Source organism: Pteropus medius, unplaced genomic scaffold (genome assembly GCF_902729225.1).
Source record: "Pteropus medius unplaced genomic scaffold, Ma_sr-lr_union100, whole genome shotgun sequence".
Classification (NCBI taxonomy): Eukaryota; Metazoa; Chordata; class Mammalia; order Chiroptera; family Pteropodidae; genus Pteropus; species Pteropus medius.
Genome location: NW_024344378.1, coordinates 41,338,851 through 41,354,086, shown reverse-complemented (window position 1 = coordinate 41,354,086; position 15,236 = coordinate 41,338,851). Strand labels below are relative to the sequence as shown.

The 15,236-nt window shown below is 33.1% G+C and overlaps 1 protein-coding gene across 1 annotated transcript in view; it reads left to right on the top strand.

Moving 5' to 3' along the window:
- The window catches only part of CTNNA3 (catenin alpha 3), a 1,416,183-nt gene that overhangs the window by 1,297,780 nt on the left and 103,167 nt on the right, over positions 1-15,236 (top strand). The window lies entirely within an intron of this gene.

Here is a 15,236-nt window from a genome sequence, read left to right as displayed (position 1 = left end):
AAGGTAGAGACCAGGAGGTGGGAAGGAGCCAGACTGATTTAAGAGGTTCTAAGAAAACTATATAAATACAGGAAGAAGTTAACATGAACATGAAGAAAGCAATAGCTTATAAAAGGCCTTAGAAAATATGCAAGTTTTTCTTTATTAATTTTTAAGTGAGATATAGAGAGCTATTCAAAATTTGTGATCAGGATGGTAGTGTTATAGATAGAAAAGATATATAAGAATGATATGCAGGAAAAATAACAGGCACCTTTAGATGACACTACTAGCAGAGAGTCAAAACCCATGGGGTTCTAGTCACATAATTAGACAGACTTTGGAAATTCTAGTATAGGCTAATAGAAACTTGATAAATTTCTTAAAAATTACTGTGTCAGGAGCTAAAAAAAATTACTACAGTAAACTTGATGTAGCCATTTCTGAGCCTCGGTTCAATCTCCTTAACACATCGGCCAGTCAGTACTTCTAGCCTAAATTGGAGACATGAAATAGGTTTTACTCTGGTTGTCTGTGCTCAGTTACAAATAAAGCAAAGCATCTCTGTCACCACTGTGATACATTCATCTTAGGGCAGAAAATTCAGGCTTTAGTGTTTTAAATATGATTTCTCCTTGGTAAAGGGCCATCCATATAGTCACATAAGCTACGTTACATTATCACACTGGCCTGTGGCATCGTCTAATAACTCAGCATTTCTTTTCTTCAGTCTCTGGTATTTTCTAGAATCAGGCTTAAGGACTTAAGACTTGCTAGAGGAAAGCAAGTCTTTTTCCTTGCACTGATTAGTTTCCCAGGGAAGCATCTTCCAAAGTCCTGACTGGAAAGGAAGGGTTCTGGGAGCAAAGGTGTAGAGGGTAGAGTGTCTGGTAGACTCTACATTTAGTACTAAATATTCAAACATTTATTTAATATTCCGCTTGTTAGTAAAAGGCATTCCCCCTTAAATAAGTGTGAAGACTCCAACACAAAGACTATTTCACCCTCTTCAGAGGATAATATCCAGACTTTTCCTAGATGAAGAAGAGGAAGATGTTCAGTGATATGGAGTAAAGGAGGGGCTCAAACTGCCTCTTTCATTCTCTCCCTTTACCCCAAATTTCAGTCATGCATGGGTCTTTCTTTTTAAATCAGCTCGATTATTAGTTTTCTCACTGCTGTTTTGGACTCTGGCTTTTTTCAGGTTGACTATATTATTTACCTCTTATCTGCTTTCTAGTTTCCTAAAATTTCTTGCTGATGTCTCTTCTCTCATTCTGCTATCTCCATCCTTGTGGGTTTAATATTTAGAAGGAAAAACAAAATCATCTGTAGTTTTAGTGGGGTTTGGAGAAGGAGAAAAAACATAAACATGTGACAACCTGCCATCTTAACCTGGAAGCCCACTAAAATTTATAAAGATTATGAAAGTTTTCTCTTTATGATATTTAGAGGTTAGATTACTTATTAATGTTTTCTTCATAAATTATGCCCCCCCTTCCATTTCTCACCTCAGATAAATTCTGTTCAAGTGGTTTCTTGAATATGAACTTAAACAGTTTCTGCATTTCATAGCTTATATAACATTTGAGAACATTAAATTCATTTCCCCCATCTAAACAGAAGACAGGCTCTGGGTAAAACTCTCTAGATATTTAATTATATTTTTTATTAGTACTTAGGATGCATTTTTTAAAAGATGCTAGTAAATTATGGGGAAAATACAGAAACTTATAACTATTCCTAAAATAAGAAATGCAAACCATCATATACATCTTTGCCAAAAGTTATGATTTCTAAGAGTGTACCTACTTTAATGTTACTATTAATAAAATTTAAAAAATTGAAAATACCTGGGCAAAAGCAATACTCCTTTAAGCACTAATATTTTTATAAACTATCCAAAAATATACCAAGGTGTTGTACCTATTCTCATAAAATTTTATATTTTATCCCATGTACTTAATATCATAATCAGCAATTCTTTCTGTTTTTATATTTCTACAGTATCCCTAAGTATGTTCTCTGAATCTTGGCCAAATCACCTAGTTAAGCCCACCTAGCCTCAAAAAGACCAGTTTTTTAAGGTGTTTTGCCACTCTACCCACTTAAATATGTCATATTGTACTCAAAAGTTAACCTGAAGTATAAAGAAGGAGTATGTGGATTGAAAGGGGTTTGCTGTGAAGCACTGAGCTCCCAGCTTTCCTTATATCCAGGATATGCTAAGTAATGATTGAGCAATGGGAGGTGGGTGATACTTTGAAGAGTGTCCAACTGAAAGGAAAAGAAAAGAATACTCATAAATGCTCATGTAGAAATAATGTTGCCTTCATCTGTAGATAAGGAGTCTTTAGATAAGACAACTGTAGAGTGCTGGCAGATAAGGAACTAGATTTGGAAGTTAGGGTGTATTTGTTCACTGTCACCTTTTGCATACATCCACTAGATATGGACTTGCATTGAGAACTTTTTGCCCTGCTTTTCTTTTCCAAGATATAATTCTGAGAGATGGAATAGAAAATGAACAGAGGGAAGGGTAAAAACTCACTTTGCCGCTGTTCAGTTAGGGCTTCAGAATTAAAGCCTTCCAGAAGTATTGTTAAAATGCATAAAAATTCATGTGTTCTCAGCTCCACATCCTTTTATTTGTTAAATATGGAATCACTTTGCATACGATTTGTTTTGCTTTTTGAGGTTAACCATTTATATTCTAATATAATGTGTTAACGACAATGGCAATTTAAATGTTTTAGCCCACACAGCCAAAAGAATAAAAAATATTGATATTTTAGTTTTTTCTTTTTATAAAGTCTTAGGTCTTAATAAGGCTACTTGATAAGGCTACTGAATTCTGTTTCAGATTTACATTAAATTTACACAAAAATATCTAGCAAATGACTAAAAATTAAAATATGAGATATGTAGATCATTTAAGATTTTGAAAAAAACGTTTCTGGCTTTTCAATTTAAACTTTAAGAAGGCATTCATTTTATAATTGAAATAAATACTATATCACTCTGCTAAACAATAATGGCTTATTTCCGTGCTCTACAATAATGGCTTATTTTTTTCTTCTTTTTAGGACAGTGTGTTAGAGTAATTATAAACTATTATTGCCTTTTCCATGAATATTCTCCCTGTAAAGAATAGGTTTGTTTTACTTTGTGGAGACTTGAATTCAATAATGCCAAGGAGAAATGCTTTAACATAAAGGAGAATGATTCTGTCTGCCAATTATTTTTATTTTAAAAATTTACATATATTCTGACCTGATAAGTAATTGACAACTATACAGCTTATGTAACATCTTAGTAATTGTTTATTAAAATTAGCTGAGAGTGAAAACGCTGATATTCGTACCTGAAATTGGCATTTCAATGTCTGGCTGTAGTGAATTGTTGAGAGATTCGGTGAAATGGCTGTGTCAGTTTCCGAGTAGCAAAACAATTCTGCATTGTGTGAATCTTCAGAGATTTCAGGCAGATAGAATTAAATTATACATTGTCTTAGAGCACAGGAGACTAAACTGTTAGAAATGTGGGAATAAAAAGACCACCCAAATGAGAACATACAGAGGCTATTTTTTTTTCAGTTTTACAGAGTTCAGAGTTTTCAGAGCAAAGAGTCAGCCAGCATCATTTGTTTTGGGCAGAGACTCACAGGCAGGCAGGGAAAAGAGAAAACTTCAAAATAAAAGAGTTTAGATGTGTGTCTCTGATTGGAGTTTGTTGACAGAGGGAAGATGCAGGAGGGCTAACTAGTAGCAGGGCATATCATGTGATTGGTTTCAGGAGCCTATTGTGCTTTCTCTGATTGTGACTGAATTTAAAGCAGGGACGAATACAAATTGGTTGTCATTACCCAAATTCTGACCATTCTGGGCCAATTGCTGCAGAAGCTGTGATTTAGTTTCTTAATCTAGTTGCTGCAGAGGTTGTGAGTCAAAGTTCTATTGTCATTTAGTCTGGCTACTGTCCATTTGTATTTAGCCTCTCAGAAATTTAACTGATAATCTTTTCTTTGGAATGCTAATGGATAGATAATTGTATAAACAATATTAAATTAATTTTATATTAAAAACAAAATATTTATTTTTATAGGAAAAAAGCAATCTGTGATAATCTGCATCCTAAACCAATGATCCAATGAATTTGAAAGTAACTGTTTTTTAAAAAAAAAAAAAGCAGTGAGATTTTCCAACAGATCTTTGTGAATATAACTAATTTTATGTCTTATTCCTGCAATATTTCAAGAACCCTCAATTAGTGAAATTTGGAGTTTATTTGCTCTTCTACAGGACTTTTATGAATATATTCTAAAATAAAAGTTTTTTCCTTGTTTGTTATCTTAAATTTCCACTCTTCTGTCTAACTCTCTCACTTCCAAAAGTTTTAATTCCTAATCTTCAAACTCATCATGTTCTATTATCTCAGATCTTTTTATTTTTACCCCTGCCCCAATTTAGCCATTTTGTTCTTTTCTTTTCTTAAACAACCTAGACCACTTGGCCTATATTATAACTACTCTCACATGAAAATCTTAATCTCTTTGTCTCTTGATACCAGATGGCATACGAAATCTCAACCCAACTCAATTTAACCACTGCCATCTTCTTCCTTTGCTTGGGCTTAAGAATGTGAGTTTCGCCCATTTTCTTTTGGTCAGGTGTGTGTTTACACCAGGAGATATTAGAGAGGGAGAGAGCCACAGAGAGATACTGGATTCTTATTACTCTGGTATGTAGTTGCCTAAATCCTTTTTAATTTAGGGTGGGGGTTCTCTGCCTAGATAAATCTTTTTCTTTAGGTTTTTGGGTTCTATTAAGTATTCTACCTTGATTACAGATATTTGCCACCACCTTTCCCATCTTTCACTTGGCATAAGTATCTACCTTGAAGGCAATCTTTGATATTTACATTTTGTGACTACATTTCTTGATTGTGGATGGTAACTGATCTGTGTTCCTACTTTGATTGTCACAGATTCATTAACCAGGTCCTTTATTATTGGCCTCACCCACAGTGCACTAGTCCATCAGGTGCAACTATATAAATATTTATTATTATTATTGTAGTTATCATGACACTTAAAAAATGTGTCTGCCTTCCTTCGCTCATGTAATAGCAGTGAATTTTTTTTAGTGATTTTCCTTTCTTCACTAAAGATAATTTTCTGCTTTCAAATTTTTATATTTATTTTGTTGTTCTATTTTTACAAAAAACCATAAGATTTATATCACGAATGCTAATTCATAAAATTTTTATTGTATTTAAACATTTGGCCATCTATAAAAACAACAAAAATAAATATAAGAAAAAACTATCGAAATTCCATTATTAGGAAGGCTTGAATATGCAGAGTTTTGAATTTGTTATTCTTGGCAATTAAATGTTTTAGAAAGGAGAACTGAACCCCATTGTTTTTCCTAGGAAAATACCCTGAACCCCAACCCCCAAATTCTATCATTGTCTGAAAAAAAAACATTTCCTTATGTCCTATACAGAAAGGTAATACTTCAGAAGGGGTTCCATCAAATTTCTAGTCTAATAGAATTAATACTATGCAGAAAAAATATAAATAAAAGAGAAAGCAAATGATTTATAGGCAGTGAAACATTAAAAATATTCTTTGCCTTCTTTTTGTTGTTGTTTATCATAATTTACCTACATACGTAGGTAGTTTATTCAAAATTGTCTTAAGAATAATTTATTATAATTATTTGGGAACTACAAAATGTTTTTAAAGTTCATCAATGTATTGTGACCTTGGTGAAAAAAGATGAATTCACTTATGTAAGTTACTTCATGTAAGTTTTGACTTTTTTGACTTAAATAGATACCAAAACTATCTGGAGAATTATTTTCAGGTAAATAGTTTGAAGGGAAAACAAAATGCAGTGATACAACGGCTAAGGGGATGTTAAGAGGAGTCAAATTTTCATTGAATTATTTGTTCAATCATGTACTCATTCATTTATATGTGCACTTAAAAATATTTAGTGAAGACTTATTATACATTGGGTTCTGCTCTTCATATAAAAAGCAAAGTCTAGCATGATTATCTCGAGGTCCATCCATGTTGTCGCAAATAGCAGTATTTCATCCCTTCTTGTGGCTGAGTAACATTCCATTGTATATATGTACCACAGCTTCTTTAGCCAATCATCTATCATAGACTTTGGTTGCTTCCATGTCCTGGAGACTGTGAATAATGCTGCTATGAACATAGGTGTGCAAATACCTTTCCAGATGGGTTTTCAAGTTTTGGGGGTAAATACCCAGTAGAAGGATTGCTGGATCATACGGTAGATTAATTCTTAGTTTTTTGAAGAAACTCTATACTGTTTTCCATAGTGGCTGTACCAATTTGCAGTCCCACCAGCAGTGTATGAGGGTTCCTTTTTCTTTACATTTCCTCCAACATTTGTTATTACTTGTTCTGTTGATTATAGCTATTCTAACAGATGTGAGATGGTATCTCATTATGGTTTTGATTTGCATTTCCCTAATAGCTAGCGATGTTGAGCATCTTTTCAAATATTTGTTGGCCATTCATATATCCTCTAGGGAGAAGTGTCTGTTCAGGTCCTCTGCCCATTTTTTGATTGAAATAAGCCAGACAGAAAAAGTTGAAAATCACACGATATCACTTATATGTGGGATATAAACCTAAAAGCAACAAATGAACAGAAAAAACAGAGACTTATGGACATGGACTATAGACTAGTGATTACCAGAGAGTAAGGAGTAGGGGCGGTGGGGGTAGGTAGACAGTTAAAGGGGGTCAAATGTACGGGGAGAGCAAAGTGGGTAAAGTGGATCAAATATATGGTAGCTGAAGGAAACTGGACTTTGGGTGGTAAACACACAATAGAATATACAGATGTCAAATGATAATGTACACCTGAAAATTATATAATTATGTTAACCAATGTTACCCCAATAAATTTTTTAAAAAATTAAAAATTAAAAAAATAATGTTGGTTATATGACTAATAGCTACATATGCCCATTTTTCAGATGTGGAATATAGGTTCACTAGTAAGTGATGAAGTAAAGATTTGAACCATTAAAAAATTAGATTTAATTTCTGCCCTCAAGGACTTGTAGAAATTAGAAGAATAAATGTAACAATTAGGAACCAAGGGGATGACCAGCTGTACCTTGAGAATTAGTAAAGACTTCAAAGATGGAGAACTATTTGATCACAGCCTTAAAGAATGAGTGGAAGTTTCTCATGTGAAGAGGGAGAAAAGCATCCTAGAGAAGAAATATGAAATGTACGGTGTGGTTAGAGGAAAGAAAAGCAGGAATTATCAGTGGCGTTGAGTTAGGAGCACACCATGAAGAGCTTGAGATTGGAACTCCAACTTACAAAAACTCGAAGATATGTCAAGTGTTTTATAATGGCTCTAATGTTTAGTACATAGAAAATAGGAGGAAATGATGATGCTATTTTTTTTTTTTTACTATAATGTGTATTTAGAAATAAAAAGGTCAATTTAAGGACAATGAAGAGTTCAAATACAGATATTTTGGATTTCTGATAAATCATGCAAGTGAAAATATGTAATATTGTATTGAAAAGAGGAACAAGAGTTTAGATATTGGATGCAGATCCAAACTGGGGAATTATTCTCAGAGAGATAATTGTGAATGCTGTAAGAGTTAATGAGCTTCTCAAAGTAGGTATGTGAAAAAAGAATAAAACTATTTTCTAGATATTAACATCTATTTAAAATTTTTGATATAATATCAAATATTTATTTAGTCTGCTTTTCTTTCATAAATCACTAAAAGGTTCTTGTACATTGTCTATTATTCTTATAGAAATGTGAAAAAAATACCATCTCTGTGGGTCCAGGAATTACCGGTAACATTGTGTAGGTGTTCTATGGAACCCCTTGCAGACTCAACTTATCATGTCTCTATGGAAAATACAACTGTACTTTCCTCAGTTTCTTTTTTTTCCAGATCAGAGCTCAGTAGCCTAGAAGAACGTGTACCCATATTTCAGTAGTTCCTCAATCTAACAAAAAAGAAATGGAAATTTAACTTCGAATCTGTACCACAATACTCTCATCTGCCTTAGGGTACAAATACATAATAGTAACAGGGTCCAAGCAATGAACATTTTATTTTTAAATGAAAGTTAGAGCATCTTATATTGTTAGAAGTAAGTTTCAGTAAAGATGTCACTAGAGATACCAGAATATTAATAAATAAATAAATATACTCTTTACTGAATATTTTGATATTATAACTATTAGTAATATTTTTGTGTAGTACCTTTAAACCCTATGTTCTGGTTTTGAGGGAGATTTAAGAGTGGGGAATGTAGAGCCATAGCAAATTTTCAGTGTATATTATCTGAGTAGAAAGCAAAGGATAAAACAATTTAAGATTAGGTAGATGAAACCTAGCACTGTGGCATGAATGCATATTGGAAGTGACTCATTTCTTTCCAGTATGGAGTACTTTGGTTTCTGAGATATTTCTCTAGGCTAGAGTACATGGGAAACTCTCTAATATCTGCTTAATTAAGATGAACTATGTTGCCAAAACTCTAACTGTTTAAGACTTTTAGCTTTGTTTTGTTTTCTCTTCCCAGCAGATTGTCTTTCCCACTAAATTTTGCCAGGTACATATGAAAGTACTATGCATAGTGGAAAATGCCAAGAGTCTACCATTTGTTTGTCTGGTGTTTAACAATAAAAATTGACTTCGGAATTCAACATACCAGAGTTAAATCCTGATTTTTGTCACTAGATGCTTTTTGTGGTGCGGAAACATCACTTATTCAACTCTTTTTTGCTGTTGTTAAAATGAGAAAGCAAAACCACTTGATAGGTTTGCCGTGATAATTATATAAATACTACATATTAAAAATGTCCTGGAGCAGAAGGACATAATAAATGGTGACTATTATTTTTAAATGTCTTTAAAATTTTTTTAAAAAAAATAATGTGAATCCCAGGAGAAAAAGCCTCAAGAAAGAGTTGATGTGGAACTTTAAATTACTTATAGAATCCCCCCAAATTTAGAGAGAACATAGGTCATACCCACATAATGCATGACGGGGAATGAGACAGTATGTATTAACAGCTGATGACAGAAAAAAGTTGGAAATATTTTGGGCCTAAAATGGCATGAATCAGTCATCATGAATGCTAATTCATAGTTAGATTATATTAAAAGTGAGCCAAAGAATGGAGTGCAGTTTGAGTGATATGGATTGTGTAGGAAGAGGAGTAAGTTATATTCTGCATTGCCTGAAATGAGGGGGAGACAAAAGCTCTTCACGTAGGCATTCTTAACAAATTTCAAAAAAGCTCAATTGTAGGAGTGTTGTTTTAAATAGGTATATAATTTGGTTTGGTATGTTCTTGTTTTTTTTCTGGATAAACAATGTGATTATGAAGAAATGAAACTCTACATTTGAAAAAAATAGTTCTATTACATTTTTAGGCACACTGTAACTAACATCATCATATCCCTTAAGATCTAGCTCTTACAAAATATTAGATTAAAAAGAGCAGATTCAAGCATTGCAGGAATGTCAATTTGCCAGCTGTCACCATGTGTTTGACTCATGTTTAACAATGAGTATTGGCTGACCTCTGCTGAAGAACATGGATAGTATCTGGGTACCTGAGGCGATTGTAACCCACAAGTGAAAACACAATCTCTCAGATTTGTAATGGAATACTAGGAGATGTCAGGGTGAGTCACATTCCATAAATGTCACCAGGACATCTACCCATGGTGCTTTTCTTCTGATTTTCTCCTAGTATGATGAAACAACTCTTAGATGCCAGTGGGAACTTGATAGTCTTTTACAGTGCATGAACAGAAAAGAACATTTTATATTTCAAATCTGTCTTATTTGTTAGAGCTAAAGGCAGATACTGAATCTTATTTGCCGTTGATGAAAGCAAAACTCATTTAACATAACTGCATAGCAAAATTAACCTTAAAAAGGCATAAGTACTCTCTTAATGACTGCATTGCCAGTGGTTTGCTGACCTCAGATTCAGTATTTGTCCATCATTTTTTAATAAAGAGAGATATTTTAAGATGTTGTTTTTAGCAAATTCCCTATTTTAACAAACAGACAAATGGTTCAGTATTTAAAAGACAGTCTCTAATGTCTTTAAGTCATAATTTCTTACTCTTTCTTTCCTATGTGAAGATGAGTTTCCTTAAATGACCTTTATTTAGTATTGTCATTTAATCACTTCCTTTAATTATACCGGGCTCTTTCTTTTTTTTTTTTCTGCTACCCAGATGGCTACTTTATATTTGCTACTTTCTATGGTGATTACTTGTCAACATGACTTCTGGTTTCCTTCCTTCTATTTCTCTGACCTCAACATAATTGAATTACATTGGTCAATTCTATTCTTTTCTTTCCAGAGTCTGCTTCTCTTATCTTATCCTCTAATAGCCGTATTCTTCATCCACTCATTTTCTTTATATTTTTACTCTTCTCCTATTTTTCCTTTAATATTTAGCACTTCCATATGACCTTATCAGTATATCATCAATGATTCTTTGTTATTATTTTCCCCTTTTCATTTATTTTGCCTCCTTTTTCTAAGTGACTTATTTCTAATGTTTCTATGCCATCTCTTTCTCCTTACATTATGTAATGATTTCCATATCATCCCTTTACCCATTGCTTTCTTCATTAAGACTTACTGAGGTCCACTATGTGCCTCAACATAGACCTAAAGATAATATGACACAAATCTGGCCTTCAAGGAGTTTCTAATCTAGAAGAGACAGATACATAAATTAACTAATCATTAAAAATGTACAAAGTGCAGGGATACAAATAGATAGAAAGTTTATAAGAAGCCCTAGAGAATGGTGCTATGGGTTTGGAGATGACATCAAGAATAAAAATTTCTGGATGATGTGCTACCTTATTCTTGAGAGAAGAATAGTCTGTGGTAGAAAGACCTCGCTAGGTAGAAGGGGCTGCATGAAAAAAGGCTCAGAAACACAAAATGCATCTATGGTAAGAAGACAAACAATTTGGCAGTGCCCAAGAGTAAACAGAAGTCAAAGAATGTGGAAAGGAAGATTTAAAACAGGAAATGGTCTTGCTATATAGGGAATTATTTGTCACTTTGAGAAGCATTAAAATTAACTGGAAACTTGGATACATTTGAAACAGGGAATGGCTGTAATCAGATATTTAGTTTGACTACTTATTCTTTCAGCTATATAGAGGATAGATTTGAGGGATATAAGAATGGAACTAGGGATCCAAGTTGAAGACTATTTTATTTTATTTTTATTTTTATTTTTTAATTAAGTTTATTGGGGTAACATTGGTTAATGCAATTATATAATTTTCAGGTGCACATTATGATTTAACATCTGTATATTCTATTGTGTGTTTACCACCCCAAGTCCAGTTTCCTTCAGCTACCATATATTTGATCCCCTTCACCCACTTCGCTCTCCCCCTACCTCCCTATATTTAACCCCCTTTCCTCTCCCCCTCTCCCCCATCCCCAAGACTATGTTATAAGAATCTGGATCAGGGTGGCAATAGAGCAATATCAGAGAGAGAGCAGATTCAAGAATTATTTACGTGAAAAAATTGGAACTTAAATTTTGATTAAGTATAGATAATAAGGGACTGGATGACTCTTGAAATCTACATTTAGTGATTAGGTGGGTGATAATGGCAAAAGCTAAGAGAGGGAGAATGTGGCAGAGCTCATGCTTTGTTCTCCCTTTCTAACAGGTCTTCCAAACTATTGATAACTTGCATTCTTTAAAGTGCACTATAATTTTTAAAGCTCTCACTAAGTTATTACTTAATTTAATTCTCATGAGAATCCTCTGAAATTGATCAGGTAATGTTCATAATTTTTAGATAAGAGCACTAAAAAAGCCTTTCCTCAATGTATACCTCGTGACAATAGTTATTTACATGATCGAAATTGTTTTAATTTGGCAGCCTATGCTTCTGGTCTGATAGTGAGGCTGGTGGGGCCTACTATAGGCCTGAGTAACGCAGCCACAAAGGTACCGCCTTCGCAAACATGAACAGGTTTAAAAATGATCCTTATCAGATGCAACCTCAACCCGTGACTTTGTCACGGTAACACATATTGCTCAGTTTCTCCTACACAGAAAGCAGCCATCACCATTAGAAGGAATACCTTCAAGTAAAAGAAAGATATTAATTGGCTTAGAATTCACCATTCATAAAGCAAATATCTTATATACACATAATATTTTGCATGTGTTACATATAGGCTCATGCCTGTATTATTGACTGCAGATCTGATCTAAGAATCTCATATTTGTTGCATATTTGCTTTTTATTCTTGTTGAGTTATTTTAAAAGCCATGTGCAAGTGGTTGAAACATAAGAAAGGCTTCTGTGTTCTCCCATCCCAGCTGAAAACCAGAGAAATTACTTTTCTAGTAACAATATCAACACAGGGAAAGTTGATAATAACAAAGGCCTTTCCTGCACTGCCTTCATGTTGATTTCAAGTGGGAGATGAATGTATGTAGAAGACAAGACACTCCACCATGAACTTATTCCACTTGATATAGTTGAATCCACTTTGTTCTTAGAATATATCATTTTATCACACTTTATTCTATATTTTTAGGTGGTGTCCAAGGGTGATAATACTTGAATAAATTTAATCCTTATTCCTCACTCCTGTGACTATTAAAGCTATGTTTAGTTTTAAGTTTAAGATGAAGATTCATTATACGAATCAGGTATTTATTTGTTCAGTAGGCAAATAAGGAAGGAAAAGTGGATTGAATTATGATTCCTGAGAAGAGCCTGGCAACAGCCAAACCTCATAAACTAATTGAAGGAAACCGTCAAGTTATACTTAGCAGCATACAGTCTTAGGTTGCAAGTGAGAGTTAGATAACAAATAGTCTGAATGTTATTTTCTTTAACCAGTATTTATTCTTTGAAACAGATTTATTTCCGAAATATTCTGAACCCAAAGGGCATAGTACTCTAGAAAAATGAATTTACCAAGCAGCTTTTTTTTTTTTATATAGATCTAGACTTTTTCCAATATAATTTATATAGGAATCATTTTAAAATTTGAAACCACTATATAAATTTTATGCACCCATATGGTGTCTCTATAATATAGATCAAGCCTAATAATTCTCTTTTCTAAACTCCTAGAGAATTCTGCTATGTATATGTGGATAGTTTTTACAAAAGTAAACCTAGGAGTTAGAATAGTTGTTCTCAAACTGTAATCAGAAATACCTGGGGAGCTTTTTAAACATATTTTTTACCTTTTCTATGGATTTACTTAGTTTGAGTGGCAGAGTGTAGCGATTGAGAATATTTTTAGCTTCCCAGGTTTCTCTGCTGTGAACTGTTTGAAAAATGCCAAATGTGCGTTTAATATTATTTATTATCATCTGGAGAAAATAATAATGTATACAACTCCTTATAGAGTATGCTACCATCTCTGTGTGTGTTGATACTAAATATATAACTGTGTGCTTATATATCTATAAAACATTTTTGGATGTTTTTTTTCTAGAGGACTGGGGATCAGACAGTGGTGAAAGATATACTTATTTTTTACTCTATAAACTTTTTCCATTTACGCGATTTGAAATCATATTTCACTGTTTTTAAATTACATATGTGTATGTGTGTGGGAGGGTGAATGTGTGGAGCTGTGTAAAATCAAAGAATATTGAAAAGTATATGATATTTTGTTGCATTCATCTGGATACCAGGTAAATTTTGATTCTCCTTAGAAAAAGTCTGTTTTCAATTTTTAAAAATCATCGATTAATATGCACAATAGACAATCTTGTCCATCCTTCATCTCTACCCCATCCTTAACTCATCACATAATTATTTATAGAGTTCTCTCAATGAACTAGGCCTAGTGAAATATAAGGCAAGTGACATATGGTTTTTACCCTTGAATGTTAGCAATAAAAACATAAACAAAGAAATATGTGTAATATAAACTTATCCCCAAATACCTCATCTAAAAATATTTAAGCGTGAGTCAAAATTTCAACCGAGACTCTAATGGGCTTATTACAAAGAAGAGGGTGGAAAATATCGTTTATCCTTCTATCGCTACTTTTCTCTCCTATATGAGATATTAACCCATTTCCTCCTGATATTTTATGTTTGTTTGTTTGTTTGTCTATTTATTTATTTATTGAATTCTGTACTTCCTCCATTGTGTTATAAGCTTTTGTATTGTCTTTAAATCTAAATGTTTAATGGCTATCAAGATAACACCCAAAAAAGGATGAAGATGAAAGAAAAAGGATATTTGGGGGACTTCATATCTATATAGATACTATTTCATTTTCCTGGAATGTCCCTTTCGGTGCCTACCTCTGTCCTTTTTTGCTTTACACACTCCTCCAAAATACATTTGCTTTTCATCTATCTATCTAATTACCCTCCCTGCTTATTTTGAAATACATTTAATTTGGATTGCAAAAGTATATGTGATACAACAAATAAAATTTAAAAGAAATAAAATATACAAAGCAAAAAAAAAAAAAGAGAGAGAGATTTAGTTGTAAAACAGCACTGAGTGAGATTCAAGCATTGTAATTGAATGTTCTGGGAAAGCACGACGGTTTCTGATTTGCAGGTACACAATTCATTCTGCATTCTTAACCCAGAGTTCAAGGTTTTGCTTATGAGTCTACCTGTTTTACTTTCATGAGCTTTAATTGGCTAAAACTGCTCCTTTTTCACTCAAGTGAGTAATGTCTAGGCCACAGGAAATTGAAAGTAAGTGGCTATTAGAGTTCTCTGGAATACTCACAGTGCATAAATTAGAGTTTTATAAATGATGTAAAACTAGTAAATGGTCAAAATAATGTTCAGTTTGAGATTATGCAAATGAAGTTAAGGAAGAGAAGCTAGCTTTTCAAATTATCTAACTAAACGTATTATTTTTTTCATCACTGAGCACTGTGCTACTGCTGCTAATGAAGTTATGTAAAAATTATGAAAAACTGGCTGGAGATGGTTTAACCAGGAATTTTATGAGCCACAAAAGGGCAGCAATAAATGCTTCTTTTCATCTTCCTTTCTCAGAATTCTACTGTAGAATAAATCAGAGATTGATGATAATTGACTTGAGAGGAAGTGCACTGTGGACCTCACAATATCATTCAGTCCCTACTGGATAGCATTTAAATATATTCATGTAGTGCTTAAGGTCAATATTGAATCATTTAACACTTTTTAA